The 17,049-nt window shown below is 31.4% G+C and overlaps 1 protein-coding gene across 3 annotated transcripts in view; it reads left to right on the top strand.

Annotated features, from left to right (window-relative positions):
- The first annotated feature begins 5,290 nt into the window (after window positions 1–5,290).
- The window catches only part of LOC140441284 (corticotropin-releasing factor-binding protein), a 447,599-nt gene continuing 435,840 nt past the window's right edge, over window positions 5,291–17,049 (top strand). The window contains exon 1 of one of the 3 annotated variants that reach the window (XM_072531901.1): window positions 5,291–5,446. The gene's annotated coding sequence lies outside the window, so the exon portion shown is untranslated. Of the gene's footprint in view, window positions 5,447–9,131; window positions 9,148–17,049 lie in introns of those variants that run through there. The other 2 variants (XM_072531902.1, XM_072531903.1) reach the window with 2 other exon arrangements.

The raw sequence follows: 17,049 nt of genomic DNA, 5'->3' as shown, positions 1-17,049 counted from the left end.
ACGTGTGCGCAATTTTTCACTGAATTCGCCTGTGTTGAAATGTGAAAATAGACTCAAGTCTAACTTGAGCTACAACCTTGTTCGATGGGGGTGTGGAAACATACCTTTGATAATAAATAAAGACAACAAATTAGATTTAAGAAAAATACTACAATATGTATAGATGTATATATATATATAATATAAAATAAAGTTTTATATTGAGGTTGCAGTCATTAATAGGGCAGGAAAGTAAAACTCTTTGTTCTTTAATCAAGCTTTCGCAAAATTTATTTGCTTCTTCAGGATATGCTAAAATATGGTATCAGTAAATACAACGAAATTAAAACTAAATAGCATTGTATAAAACTAGTAAAAAAACTTACAACATGAGGTTAATCCATTAAATTTTCAAATTTGCAAAACATTAAAACTTAACTTATTTTAAAAATTATACAGTTATGTAAGTACAATATTCCAATTTAATTTAATTTTGTAAAAATTCAAATTGGAATATTGTACTTACATAACTGTATAATTTTTAAAATAAGTTAAGTTTTAATGTTTTGCAAATTTGAAAATTTAATGGATTAACCTCATGTTGTAAGTTTTTTTACTAGTTTTATACAATGCTATTTAGTTCTAATTTCGTTGTATTTACTGATACCATATTTTAGCATATCCTGAAGAAGCAAATAAATTTTGCGAAAGCTTGATTAAAGAACAAAGAGTTTTACTTTCCTGCCCTATTAATGACTGCAACCTCAATATAAAACTTTATTTTACATAACGTGTCAGTCAATAATACCTAACTACTTTATATATATATATAAATATATATATATATATATATATATATATATATATATATATATATATATATATATATATATATATATATATATATATATAGGGTTTTTATCGCGGTTCTCAAAGAATTAGTTTGTAAGCACTTTTTGGAATTTTCTTTATTATATCTATTATGAAACACACATATATATTTAACATAGCCAATGTAAATTTAAAATAAACTATCTTTAAATTGAAATTCTTATGAAACTAATTAAATTATATAGACAATGTAAATTTTAAACAAACTATCTTTAAAATTGAAATTGTTATGACACTAACTAAATTATATTAACAAAATTTTGTACCTTTCTATCAGTGAATGCCTAAATGAACTGTTCTCCACTATATAGATTTTAATCACCACTCAATGTCTTCGTTCTCAGCCTCGGTTATCCTTGTTTTTGTGAAATTACTTTTTCCAATTATCAGCTTCCACCAATTTAAGATATTTTTCTTCTTAATAGCATTTATATTTATTCTTCTTTTTAATACACCAATATCCAATCACCATATAATTATTATAAGTTGATTTATACTAATCTCCAATCATAATATAATTTTTAATTTCTTCCAATATCCAACCAATATTCTTCTAATATACTTTCCAATACTATCAAATTTTAATACTAAATCACTGATTATTGCATACTTTATACTTTCTTCCTAATTCTGACTGATTAGTTTTGAACTTACTGAACAACTGGCTTCACAAACTGTAACTAACTGTGTCTGTCTTCTTAATAACTAACTGTCTGACATTATACTGACTTCATAGTAAGTGACCTGCTGACTGAACTCCTTTGAATCCAAATCACCGAGTATTTATACCTTTTCAATGTTCCGAAACCATCTGGCAAGAAATCCTATTCGAATTGTTCTATTTCCTCTATATGAATGTTCTCGGAAAAGTATATCTTCGATCCACAGACATAACCATATTCGAGAAGGTTCCACCGTAAACAAAGGTTAAATTCTGTATTCTAGAGAATTCTTTTCTTTTCTATCGAGAATTTTGTTGACATTTAGGCTTTTCAGATCAGAATATAAACTTATGTGTAAATTTAAACAACCTAAATTAATAAACTACACTATTTCAAATCCGTAACTATATGTAAACTAAACATTTCAAATTAACAAATAACCCCACTTTATATTCATAATTACTATTTAAATATCTGTCACTTTCAGAGTATGTATATCTGGTTTCCTATGCACATGGCTCACTTAAATATATTTACAATATTATAATTATTAAAAAAAACTTTTTTACACTTATTATATGCTAATTTCTTAAAAATGCCCTCACATAAATAATTTTTATAATATTCCCTAGTATATAAATTATTAAAATAACCAAATACTTTTTATATCTAATATTATCTAGTGTGTAACTTATAAATTATTTTTAATCACTATTTTTCTTTCTCCTATATTCTATATCATTTCAATATATATAAATATATATAACTATATATAAATATATATATTATAAAAAAAAAGGTAACACATATTGGCATATTTCGCAAATAAAAATCAATAATATATAAGATGGAAGGCAACTGTAAATACGTATTTCTAACTATAAGTTCGGTGCAGACAAGTTTTAATATTGGAAAAATAACTTGGGAAAAGGATTACTACACTTGTCCTGTAGTAATCCTACTCCAAACCAACTTGGTTTTAAGAAGGGAATTTCCATTTCAGGTGCCATAACGTTTGCTTATGGTTCTCCTACTTTAGCGATATGTTTGGATCTAGCTAAGGCATTTGATACTGTTAGTCATCAGCAGTTGTAAGGTACTTTGGAAGATCTAGGAATAAGAGGCATACCGTACTTACTATTTCAATATTATTTAAAAAATAGATCGCAAATTGTCAAAATAATAACAAAGTAAGTGCTGAAATAATAATTGAGTAAGGTGTGCCTCAAGGTACTATTTTAGGTCTTTTACGGTTCAACATATATAAATGATCTATCAGCAATAAAAATACATGGAAAGATAATTTGTTTTGGTGACGATACTTTACACTAGTGATTCCTGAAATAAACTTTAAACTTTAGCACATTCACAAACAACAAAAGACCCAAAAATAGATCTAGAAAATAAGGCAACGCAAGCAGAATTATTTTATACCATTTTCAATATACAAAAATACTTTACCCGACTTCTTGGAATTAAATCTAATCTATAATAACGCGTATATTTAAATAAATAGGAAAAAATATATAGTAATTTAAAAAAAAAAAAACATATTCAGGCGTTTATATTGATTGTCGCTTGAAGTGGGATCTACATATTCATATGGTATGTAAAACCCTAAGAATGTTACTATACAGATTTAGATACCTCAGCAATATCCTTAATTTGTCTTACGTAAAGATAGTATACTCTTCTTTGAGTCACGTCTTAGATACGCCATTTTAGCATGGGGTTAAATATATGCTTCTCATTTGAATAAACTCGAAATACTACAAAGGTTTTAAAAAATATTGCTAAAAAATCTCGCTATATTCATCAGAACTTTTTTATCAGCAAGCTGGTATTTTTATATTAGACAGGTATATTTGGTAAACATAATTTGGCTTACATATAAAATAAACATGTATTAAAATAAATAGATCATACTTATAGCACTAGAAGAAAAGTTCACGACTCTGTCCAAATGACTAGTGCTTATAAATCAATTGGAAAACACAATTTTACATACTTTATTTCTAGAGTATTTAATTATTTACACGACATCCATAAAATCCATAAAACCTACATGAGAAAGATCAACACATTCAACATGATAAAATCAATTTTTATAAAATTTTTATAAAACACTAGATCAGAAATTTTGGAAGCGATCTTCTTTAATTAAATTCATTATATAACTAATACTATACTATATATATTGTAATAATATTTTATATTATCAACATGATGGTATCAAAAAATTAAAAAATAGAAAATAACCACGAGAGGACAGAATACCGAACGAACTCCTAAAGTACGAAGGACCAGATCTGACCAAACAACTATTAAAACTAATCCAAAAAATATTGGAACAAAACAGAATTCCTCAAGAATGACGATCAAGCATCCTAATACCTTTCTTCAAAAAGGGAGACAAATCGGACCCGAAAAATTACAGAGGCATTAATTTATTAAACACAACAATAAAATTAACAACCAAAGTGATACCAAATAAATTGAATAAAAATGAGATTCCCTGAGTCCTCTATTGTTTAACCTCATTATGGACGAAATAATAAAAAAAGTAAGAACTAAACAAGGATACCAAATGGGAGAAAAACAACTTAAAATAATCTGTTATGCAAACGACGCAATACTACTCTCTCAAAGTGAAGATGATTTACAACGTATAATGTACCAATTTAATATAACCGCCAGAAAATTTAACATATTAATTTCCCCAAAAAAGACAAAATGCATGGTTACAACAGCAAATTTACTAAGATGTAAATTGGAACTGGAAGGTCAGATAATAGAACAAGTGATGGAGTTTAAATATCTAGCCATCACATTATCTATCTACGGAAAGCTCGAAATCGAAGTGGAAGATCAAGTGAATAGAGCAAACAGAGCCGCAGGCTGCCTAAATGAAACAATATGGAGAAATAAAAATATCGGGAAAGAAACGGAAGACAGAATTTACAAAACAGTCATCAGACCAATAATGACATATGCAGCAGAACAAGACCTGACACAGAGAGGTCAAAAAGGATGTTAGAAACAGCAAAGATGAAAACATTTAGAAAAATTGGTGGTAAGACACTATGAGACAGAGCTAGAAGTACAGATATACGACGTAGATGCAAGGTGGAGAACATCAAGAACTGGGTAAGAAATAGAAGAGTAGAATAGAACGATCAAAAATAAGCCGAATGACGACAAATAGAGTAGTAAGCACGGCAAGAGACGGTTCCCCAATAGGAAGACGATCAGTAGGAAGACCACCAAAACGATGGAACGACTGGAGGCACATTGAAAAACAGACAGTCATGTTTATATAAAAAGAAGAAGAAGAAGCTGATGGTACTTTAGAACAAATATTTGAATAGTTTAAATGAGTGTAATCCCTGAGCACAACCTCTGATTCATCAGGAAATTTCTTCTTTGTTTTTGCTAACAACTTTTTATTTGTACAAAATATTTAACTTATAATTATTAATTTATTATTCTATGATATTGAACTATTATATTGTAACGTTGTTTTATATTGTAAATAAACTATTATTATTATATTTACGTATAAATATTATTTAACATCCTTAGTATATTAACCATTGGACATACGTCTGGTGTTAAATTGTATCGTATTACCCTTTATAAAAAAGTTCTTGAACCGGTTAGAACAAACAAACGAGCGCGACACGTTTTCCTTTCATACGGTTGTTTGTGTAAAAAATCTTGGCCTGACGTCTCTGCCACCATGTAATATCAAGCAAACATATGATAAGAGGATATCACGGCAAAAATAAAAGAAAAGTAAAGTAGTATTAATGTGATTGTGCGTCGTAGATTTAGTACCTCGCCGGGGTTTAATAAAGCTTGTGACGAAAAACGTGACTTCTGAACTGGGTTTCAATATAAGTTTAGTTTTAAGGGTAAGCTGTAAAAAAAATATTAAGTTCGATAGTTGAATAATAAGCTATATAATGAAATATCTAAAAAATTTGAAGGAATAACGACATTTTTCATAACAACATAACAACTTTTTTCCGATTTCCTGTAATCCCACGATTTGTGTCTTTTAAAACCTGTCAAAACTAAATAACTAAAGTTTAACAGAAAACTAAAAAAAAAAAAAAAAAAAATAATGTTATGTATGAAAAAAATTTAATTAATTAAACTCTTTTAAATTGCAGATTCTTAAAATCAAATTGTAAGTCCATTGGTCGTATCTGAGATCAAGACATCCTCTTCTTTGTATTTTCCCTTGATGATCGTGGCCTCGATGACATTATTCATTAACTTTTTAAAGTTAGTCTCGTTTCTTTGCACAGTCAAAGTTGATTATTGTTACTCAGTATAATGACAACTAATCCTAGAAACCCTGTTAGAAAGCTCAGGCAATTCCAATGATCTTAAAAACTATCTAAGATAGTTGATTACTGTGTCAACTGATTTGAATAAAAACAACTTTTCCGGAAGAAAATTCTGAATGATCGCAATAAAATTATCATCATCTGTATTTTTTGCCGCCAATATTACCCATTGCGTAAGACAATTGAAGACCTGAAAAGCTAATAGATCCAAGTGCCAAAAGTAAAATTATTGGGAAAAGTAAAAAAACTGTACAGTTTTCAACAGGGTACAATTTTATTTACAAAAATTGGTTTTAATCAAACAAGTTAATGTAAATAGATGATTTTGTAATTTTTGTACAGTTTTACAAAAACGATACAGAGAAAACGCATGTTAACCATTTACTTTTTCAAATAGATTTAAGTCCATTGACAGGTTTCACTTCTAAGAGATTTAAGTCCATTGGTATGTTTTACTTCTTACAGATCTAAGTGCCATCACAGACAATTTTATAGAAGAAATCTCAGTTTTCTTCAACAATGAAACCTAACATGCTTCCTATGTCCTTTTTTTTGTTTTTTGCTAGGGGGACCTTTATTGTTAGAGTAGTAAGCTCCATGAAAGCTATGCATTCAATAGAAATATTTTTCTTGAGGACGTAGCATTTTTTGTCAAACCTATACAGTTCGCTGAAGTTTTTCTTGGTAAGTACGTAGCCAGGGTCGTTTTTATCAATCTTGAAATATGATACTTTGGATATCATTAAATCTTTAGTGTTGATACACATTGCAGATGCTCCGTAAAAGTTAAAATATCTATCCATACTTAGCATTTGGAATGCTCTTGATGGTTTGGCTGATCTTATTACGTTTTCCACATCTTTAACAGTTTGCATTTTTGCTATCTTATCTCTTTTCTATAATTGCGAAGTCCCGGTCTGCTGCAGTAAAGCTGTGACTAGGTACCAAGAACTTATGCTCTACACACTCAAATAGGCCCAAAGATACTATGTAAATGTACAAGAAAACCAACATACGGTTTTTGACTTGACCACCGCAGTTCTCACTCTATACAACAAGTTTTTTCTTGGCTTGCAATATACAGGAAGCCATCTGACTAACTCCTCTCCCTGATGCCATACACTCATAATACCGTCATTGGAATTGGTACTATGAATAATAAAATTGTAGCAAGATAATTGCCTTAAATAATACATATCGCTATGTGTAAGTTTCGGAAGAGGCAATACCTTTTGAAGGTCAATCACCACACACCACCCTACACTATTAGGTATTGTGCTGTCAGATGCATCTTTTTTAATGTACTTAAAGCTTTTTCACTTTCCAATGATGTAGTTCTAGCTCTGTCTTGGCTTTATTTGCTGCAGCGACATCTCCGTTTTTGGTCTGAATATGAAGATAGTCGCACGTTTTACAAGTGTCCACCCTTTAAACGTGTGTCTTTTGATAAATTTGGGAAGTCTTTTAAAAATACTTTTCGATAGAATTTGGCACATACAACACCATCTGGATATTTCTGTTTATAAGCAGCGAAAAGCCTAGTCATGTTCAATCCGGAGCTAAAGTACTCCTTTTGGGACTTTCTCTTCTTCTTCTTCTTCGTGCAACTAAGATTACTCCTGTTTGTCTGCCTCTTATTATGTTTCAGTCGTTGTTGACTGTACATTATCTTTTCACCTTTTTGGCGGCCTTCCAACGGGTCTTCTGCTATACGGCTTGTTGTTTTTACAGATGTTCGCTAATCTATCTGGTCCCATTCGGTTTACATGTTTGTTCCAGTTTTTTTTACTTGTTTTTATCCACCTGCTAATATTTTGAATTTTGCATTGTTCGCGTATACTTCTGTTGGTTTGTTTGTCTCTTAATGATATGCTCGCTATTGATCTTAATACTTTCATTTCGATATTGTTGTTTTGTTGTTTCGTCTTTCTTGTATCGGTCCTTGTCTCCGCTGCATATGTTAGGATTGGTCTTACGTTGTCTTGTATACTTTCATTTTGCTTTCCGTGGTCAGATATTTGTTTCTCCATATGGTTTCTCGGAGGCAACCACTTACTCTTGCCGTTTTTGATGCTTGCCTTGTGGTCTCTGTTCTTATATCCCTGTCACTAGTGATCTCTACTCCTAGGTAATTGAATTTCATTACTTGTTCTACAATTTTGCCGTCTATTTCTAGTTTGCATCTACGCGGCTCTTTACTGATCACTATACATTTTTCTCGGGGCAAAGAATAATTAATGTGGTTTTTAATCTGTTTCCTGTCATGCTCCGTAAATTTAAATGTAGTGGGGCCACCACGATTATCTGTAAAAGCCACGTCACCACTTCTTTTTCGCAATAAGTGAGTTTTTTTGAGGTGAAAATCCAAAAATATTTAAAAAAGTTTTTTTAAATATTTAAATATTTTTAAAATTTAAGGAACTCCCCTTCCCCATCAGGTACTCTATAACTTAGAGTGCTTTGCCTTCGGCTGCTTTCTGTCTAATCGTAAGAACGGTGTCGCCATCTGGTAATAGGAAAAATGTCTATCAAACCCATCAAATAAGAACCTTGGTCATTCAATCCAAGTTGGTGGTAGGACTTAAACAGTTTCCTCTTCATTTTAAATGAAACTTCATTGCAACTGTTTCTACACTTGCAAATTACCCGAAAAAACAAAAAGAAATGAGTTAGTGTATATGTTTTGTATGGTAATGTGTAAAAAAGGGATCGAATAGTGATACCGGTAACCTAAACCTATTCATTAAATTCTAATAGGAAACTGTTAAGATAAATAAACTTGTTATCAACGATCACACATATACATAAACAGCAGAATTACCTAAATTACAAAATTTTGTAAATAAATATTATACTAACCTCTTCACATGGCAGTGTGTTTGCTGGGATTTCTTTCTTTTTGTTTAGGGTAACATAGGATTTACCACTTAATCTGGCTGTTTTCTGTTTCTTTCTGAAGTTCCTACTAATTTCAGATTCATCACAAAAGGCTCTATTAGTATTAATATCTATAGAAATAGACATATTTTAAACATGTAAACAATTACTAACCGTGAGGAAACGCACTGATGTACATCAACAAAATGGTTGGTTGACATCTGGCACATAGATCAAGTAGCACTTCCATTGCTCTGGGACTTGCGCACAGCGCATTCCGTTGGAATTTATTTAAACCGTTTGGAGGGGGTTAGGCACTTATATCTTTCAGCAGTGCATTAGCGTCAGGACGTAGATCATTTTGCAGGAATAAAATGAAATTGGTAAATATGGCACTTATATCGATTAGAATTTTAGATCTTCACTTACGCTTATTGAACTGCACTATGTCCAGTAAAACATGCAAAGGGTCCGAGGTATCAATAGCGACTTTACCATTCCCAATGTTTAACAACTACTTCGAAAACACAATTCCACTTTGATCCCGTTCTAAAACACGCATATTTTAGTTGTAAATTGGGGCATCTTCAAGTGGTAACAAATTGGACAATTTAAGGCATGCATTTAGTTCGTACACCGCAGTTAATAGGAAAACAATTGGAAAATAATGTGACAAAAATCATCTAACAATGGGATAATACCTCCACCAAAATGTTTTGATATACACGAATATCTTTCAAAGTTCTGTTCAGTATCTCCAATGACTTATTGTACATTCGTCACAAACAATTAATTTTCATATTTGTAAAATCTTTGCCATTGCACTGTTCAGAATGTGCAGTTCGTCTTCCCTTCTAATAAAGCTCTTCCAGATAAAGTCAACGCTAGGTCTACTAACTTGATATTGCGATCTGATCCTCACCCATAACAATAAAATTGGGAATGTTTTTCCCATCCCTCCTGGAGCATCTAACTAATAAAATATTTCACTAATCACACTACAAAAAATGGTAAGTCACAGTACTTTGATAGAGTCACAAAGAAAATGAATAACATATTTGTTTATTGAATTTGAGGTAAAATGCAATGAACAGTCGATAATATACAGTGATGAGTGTCGTACCACCCGGCAAAATAGCGGAAAGGATAGAAGACAGATTAAGTTGTGAGATAGTACGAGCTAAAGCTAGTTCTTGACGTGGCTATTTCACTTCAGTCATAATTAAACGGATGACCTCGACAATATTTTATTTTAATAATTTCTGATGTTGGAATAAATAATTGAATAAATTAAGATAGGTATATTATAGTAAAAAACATTAATTATTAGCGATTTTAAATTATAAATCTTTAAGTTAATTTAATAATAAAAATAACTTAACTAAAATATTTGATTAAACTAAAGGTAGGTATGTTCGATCCGAAAACAATTATTGTATGTGGAATTGGTGTAATAGTTAGAGACGTGGTCTAGTGACAAGAAGATTGAGGTTCAATTCACACCAAGGATAAAATTTTTACAAAGCACGTGGTGTTTGTGTGTATTAAGGTATAAAAAATGCTTATTAAAAGCTTAAAATTTTTTATTTTAAAGAAGATCTTTTCGGAATTAAATCATTCCATCATCAGTTTAATAAAAAGTTGTTAAAAACGTTGTATGGCCACATAAAAAACAGTGGAAGGACATCCGTATTAAAATATAATCCTCATGGTATTTATCAAGGTAAATGCAATAGACTGTTAAATTGTTGATTATTAAATACTGAAAATGGGGGCATCTTACATGACCCCCTGTAGCTGGTGAGGTTTTATCGACTTACATTACCTCTGATCTGTTCTGGAGTCTTGGGCTAACTGTGATTTAGTACATGCTCCCCAACAAAATGTTAAAATAATTTTATTTAACAAATTTACATATGTTTTGTCAATTATGCCGTTTTGATATTGTTTGATGTATATTCATTTATATATTTCTCTTTTTTTTTGTGTGTTTTGTTCTACTTTTAAAATTTTTGTTTGCTCAAAACTTAAAATATGATTTTTTCATTTTTATGTTTGGTATTTTTAATTGGTTAGATAATGAAATTATTAATTTCATACAATATGTGTGTTTTTTCGATAGGGGAGTCTTACTCTTAAGTTTGATAAAATATTTATTAGTAACTTTATATCCTTTATGTGCTATTTGTATATTATGTTTAAAAAATAAATATTTAAATTGTTTAGATAAGCCTTTTATATATGGCAAAGTTAAATACGTACTTGGATTAGGTTAATTATTTGCTGAGTTGTTAGTTTTATTGTCACGTCTATGAATTCTAAATTTTGTGAATAAAATGGTGGGGATCATTATTTTTTAGTGCTTGTTTTGCTTTGTTCATTGTATGTGCTCTCTATTCTATATATGACAATTGTATCGCTCTATCAGTAAAACCGATTATTACCGACTTTTTTGGGCAATGGGATAGTGCAAATTAAAATTGGTATATATTGCAGACCAGGTGTGTTTAGTATACCATTCAGTACGAATTGTGTTATGCTTTCTGATCTCAAGAAAACTGATTTTACAATTGTTTTACATTTTAGAAGTAAATTAAAAATTTTGATGGTAGCTATTAAATTTTTCTAATATGTATTCTACATATCTGTAATAAATGGCAAAATAAATTCAAGTGAAGGAGTTACAGATTCTGCGAGATCTTTCATAATAAGTTAGCGATTACGCTAGTAATGCTTGTTCACATTGGACATCTGTATATTTGTTTATTTTATGTTTGTTCTTTGTTAAAAAAGTTTGTAGATTTTTGTGTTATTTCTACAGCTTCTTGAAAGTCAATAAGGGAAATATCAGTATATATTTTATTTTATTTTATTTCTTTTTTCTAGTTTTTCTAGAATAATAATAGACGGTTCAACCCGGAAGACTTTTAAGTTTAATATTAATTCCTGTAATACCATTAATATGCCATTTTGTTTTTGAAATCGGTAATAGATTGTAGGTATTCCAAATTTTTTCGACAAAATTTAAAAGTAAAGATGTCTAAGAACATACTCACGCGTAAGCTTGCGAGAACGGTGTCTACATTCATTCATTAGAGGTGAAACATTTATTAGACAAACTTATTTTTAAAATAATGTTTTTTAAATATATGTAGCAGCACAATTCTGTTAACTAAACTAATTTTATTTGCTCCTGAAAAGAATTGTAAACACAATTGAAAGCTTGAGATAAAGAATAGTTACCTAATAGCCCCTTTTTATTGATTCCAACCTATCTAAACATATTTATACATTTTTTCCAAACGAGTCACAAGTACTTCTTTTTTCTTACTCTCATTTCTCATTTAATCTTCACTTAAATACCGATTAAAAGCAACGACATGATCTTGGTTTTAATGAACAATGATAACAATAACAAAACATAAAAAAACTTAAATGTAAATAAGTGGGGTCGCGCATTATCTTGCATTAAGGTTGATCTTCACCCTCGATTAATTTGTTTCTGATCCTAGAGATGGCTCTACTGCGGCATACTACTGTGGTAATTTTTTTAACTTAATCGTAGATTTCTACATGATGACTCTGTGATATTTTCAAACCCTAATATAAATTACAGTTTTCTATCATTATATCCATTGGCTGAGTTGCCAAGTTGTGTAGACAAGAATTTTATCAAATACCTAGTAGACCAAGTAAGCAAAGATATCTTTAATAACATCTTTATGTATAATATTTTACTGCTCCGCTGTGTCAATCGGAATATATTAAAGTTACGCATTTGCAAGAACATAATCCATAATCCACACACATCATTGAAAAATGACACATATTTATTATGTAAACATTTTTATCGACAAAGAGGTACTTAGCGGCGCTATCTGTGAATATCGTATTACCATTAAATTTATACATGCAATCATATATTAGATTTTTGTTGATAGTTAAAAATTAAATTAGGTATCTGGTATTATTAAATATTTTAGTGGGATTTATATGAAAAATGGTCAATCGTCAAAAATGTTATTTAAAACATGCGAACATGTCTTTCTTTTGGTCTGTTTATTACTGGGTTCAGGTTTGTTATCTTCCTTATTAGTGCGTCTTTTTCTCTTCTTTGTATGTGTCCAAACCATCTCAGTCTGTGTGGATTAATAAATTTCACTATGTCTTCCCCTTAGGTTATATTTCTATTTCTTATTTCATGCTTCATTAGTCTTCTATATTCTCCTTGTTCGGGCTTTATTGGGCTGTTTATTCTTATCATTTTGCTTTTAATAATTCTTACTGTTTCTTTATATTTTACTTTTTATTTTCTTTATATCTATTTTCGTAAGACATATTACTTTTGCTACGTATGCTATCACCGGTCTAATTGCTGCTCTATATATTTTTGTCTTTGTTTTTTGCTGTTTTTTATCTTGAAGTAGTGAATGATATTTCCAAAACACGATGTTTTTCTCTCACCTTGTGTGCGTGGTAGTGTCATGCGTTGGATGTACGATTTGGGGTGGTCGATGCCTATTTAGTTATCACGGTTCTATTTGGTCTAATTAGTTCTTCAGTTTCCGTATTCGACCATTTTATAAAGCCAAATGAGTATGTGAAAAGTGGTATTGCGTATGTGTTTATTGCTTTTACTATGTGCTTGGAATTAAGTTTGCTTTTGAGTATTAGTATCCCAGATTTAGTCATACGGCTCACACTCCATCTAAGGGGAAAATTCACTCATCCCAGATACCTACGGTATCAAAAGGATTGAGCTCTGGTGAGACTCTTTCCGTGTTATCGAGCCCTAGGTGGCTTGGTATGTTGGAGTATCTCCCAAAAATTTTCGTACACATCTGGACGTTGAGAGTACTACAGCTTTCTGCATAGTCTTGTAGAGATGTTCATTCAGACCTAGCTTTTTTATGTTTTCTAGGAGTTTCTTTGGAATGACTCCAGTAGTGGAGAGAATAATAGGTATTGTCTGGGTACTTTCCATTCTCCACTGTCTTCGTATTTGAATTTCCAGATCCCTGTACTTGGCGATTTTTTCGTTCTGTTTAACACGAAGATTATTGTTGTTGGGTATCGCCACATCAATTAATGTTGTTTGTCTCTTTAGTTTATTAACCAGTATGAGATCTGTTCTATTATGTGCCACTGTTTGTTCTGTGAGCACAGTGCGGTCCCAGTATAGCTTGTAGTTGTCATTGTCAAGTATACTCTCAGGAACGTATTGATAATATGGAAGATGGTTTGTTTGAAGAAGTCCCAGTTTGATAGCTATCTCTTGATGAATGATCTTTCTTACTGAGTCGTGCCGTTCCTTATATTCAGTTGCAGCAAATGCCTGACAGCCCCGGTAAGATGTTGGATGGTTTCCTGAGCTTAACATCCATATCGGCGTTTGTTATTCTGGACCTGAGGGTCTTTGACGATATATTTCAGGTAATTTTTGGTTGGTATAACCTGATCCTGAATGGCCAGTAGTGAATCTTCTGTTTCAGGGAACATCTTTCCTGATGTCAGCCAATAGTTCGACGCTATATTGTCGACATGGTCTTGACTGATCTCAATGGGATGTCGCCCTTGCAGAGGTTTACCCATCCAGGTGCGCATTTTTTCGTCCATAATAAGCTGGTTTATGCGCATTTCTGGTTCCCTCAGTTAGATCGGTGTTGTGATCTACTGCACAAATCGCGCAATGTAAAGTAGATGTCTCAGCTTGCACCTGAAAATAAGTTCTTAAATTAGTAATTTGTTTTTTGAGTTGCTCACTTATATCCGTAAGTCCTCGTCCTCCGAAATACCGCGGTAATGTCGTTCTTTCTACTGCACTTCGAGGATGGTGTTTTTGTGCCTTGGTGAGGTGTGTTCGTACTTTTCGCTGAAGATTTTCTATATCATTCGCTTAATCTTTGTATGTAGGTATATTTAAAAAAATATACCTATATACCTACATGCAAAGATTAAACCTCTTTTTGTGTTACATGGTATACAGCCAGCTACAGGAATTTATTTTCCTTGTGGATTTTCTATATCCGTTTTTGTCCACTTAACAATACCAAATGAATAGCTACGCGCGGAACATGCGTAGATGTTTAGTGCATTAAACAAATTTTTACTGTTAAGGTGTAAACGAAGCAGCTGTTTTACCTTTCGTATAAACTCAGTAGTTATCTCAGTTTTTATTTGCTTATGGTCAATCTTCCGCGATTGCTTTATTCCTAGGTATTTATACATATCATTTTCACCGATGGCCTCGACGTTCTGGCCGTTTTGCATATCGAATCAGCCGGGCTAAACCTTTCCTTTGATTATACGGCACTTGTCAAGACCGAAGTGCATACTAATATCATTAGAGAAATTTTCTACTGTTTTTAGCATATGATCCAGGTGGCTTCGAGTGGAAGCTAATAGTTTTAAATCATCCATATACAATAGATGATTAAGGTTGATACGCCGGGCTACACAGGATGTGACCAATTTATACAGAGTTGGAAGACAAGTAATTGGGCGGTACTTGGTTGGATCTTGAGTGTTACTTTGATCTTTGGGAATTAAATAAGTTATTCCCTGGGTTAGGAAAGATATAAATAGAAAAAAAATACAAACAATATAGTTAACATAAAGCTAGGTAGAGATAGTGCAAGCACTCCTGACCACGGCGCAGTAGACGAAATTTGGTTTGCAATAGAACCTTTCTGCCTTTACGTGAATTTTGACTCTGCCTTCGCGCAGCTCCATGGTCAGGAGTGTTTGCACTGTCTATACAATATTCTGTTCGTTTTCATCAAACTTGTTTTTGAAACTATTTAAACTAGTAGCTTCTACTATAAAAACAAGTCCGGAGACATTCTATGAAAAGCTTTTGATATAAAGTATAAAGCAGAATTCGCTTTACTAACTATTTTTGCTGTTTGAGTAGACCAACTTAATGTTTGGTTGACCGTAACACCAAAATCATTAACTTCCCGTAGCGACTTCAGAGGAACTCCATCCCAAACATATTATGTATATCGGAAATATGAATATCGGCATGAGAAGATTTAAATGACAAAAAGTCAGAAAACTATATGTAAAATGTAACTAAAATGTAAAGAAGCAATATTGGTCTAAAAAATATTGGTTGTTGTCTTTATTCGTTTTTTGCGGCATTTTGTTGGTTAGTACTAATAATAGTTGAAACTTTATTAATATACTTTATTGTTAGTTCTTTGTTAAGTACTTTATATTTTTCCAGTTCCTCTCGCCATTTATTCAAATAGTTTAGTTGATATTTAGTTATGTCATCCTTTAAAATTGAACTCTAGAAAATTTGGTTCTTAACCACCTCATCTAATTGTGCAACATAAATAATGGAATATTATTATCTGCAAATTTAACCGTTAATGGCCTAGGCTTATTACTATTGTTAACCTGCCAATACGAAAAACGGAAAAACGTGGAAACTGATAACGAATATTTGCTTCTTGTTACAATCCTCGAGTTACTCAATTGAGTTACTTTGAGAAAGTTGTTCCAAGGCCTCGAGACAATCCTTAATCGATGCGAATCTATCTGATAACTTAGAAATTAAATCTGATAATTTATTAAACTGATCTTAGAATGTATAGCAACTATTACAGACAATTCTTAGTGACTTCGATTTTGTCCTAGTTATTCTTATAACTTCTTCTTGTGCAATATTTAGACATTGAATACGAATATGAACAAGTTCGTTTGAAATACCTTCTATAATTATTACACCAGCATCCAGTTCAAATAATTCTAATATGGCACCCATTTTTGATGTTAATAAAGATTTTTCTATCTTACCAGTAAAAACTATATAAAGAATAGTAGGAAAATGTAACTTGACTTTCACACACAATACAAAAAATCCAACAACGCTAATTGAATAATTAAATTACCACGTTAAATATGCAGAACACAATAATTATTGTATAAATACACAATATGATATTAGATATACATATCTAATATTAGGCTTATAACAAAAGTAGACAGGTGGTAGACATTGTGGACTATCACGGGTTGTGTTTCTCTGCATGTGCTAGCAGTAGAAAAGAGACATCTCTATGAGAGAAGAGAGCATTTGACAACAGCTATAAAAAAAAGAAAGGAAAAGATCAATGGAAAGATGGCAAGAAGAGGAGAACAACAAGGAAGATGTTGCCCAGTGGACCAAGATGCTAATCCTGAGTCTAAGGGGACTGGTTAGAATGTCTGTTTTAGGGCGTATCTTCATAGGTTCAGAAAGACAGATACAGATAAATGCCTATACTGCGAATATTCCG

This window comes from Diabrotica undecimpunctata, chromosome 5 (assembly GCF_040954645.1).
Source record: "Diabrotica undecimpunctata isolate CICGRU chromosome 5, icDiaUnde3, whole genome shotgun sequence".
Lineage (NCBI taxonomy): Eukaryota > Metazoa > Arthropoda > Insecta > Coleoptera > Chrysomelidae > Diabrotica > Diabrotica undecimpunctata.
The sequence above is the reverse complement of the archived record's forward strand: the minus strand, read 5'-3'. Positions and strand labels throughout refer to the sequence as shown.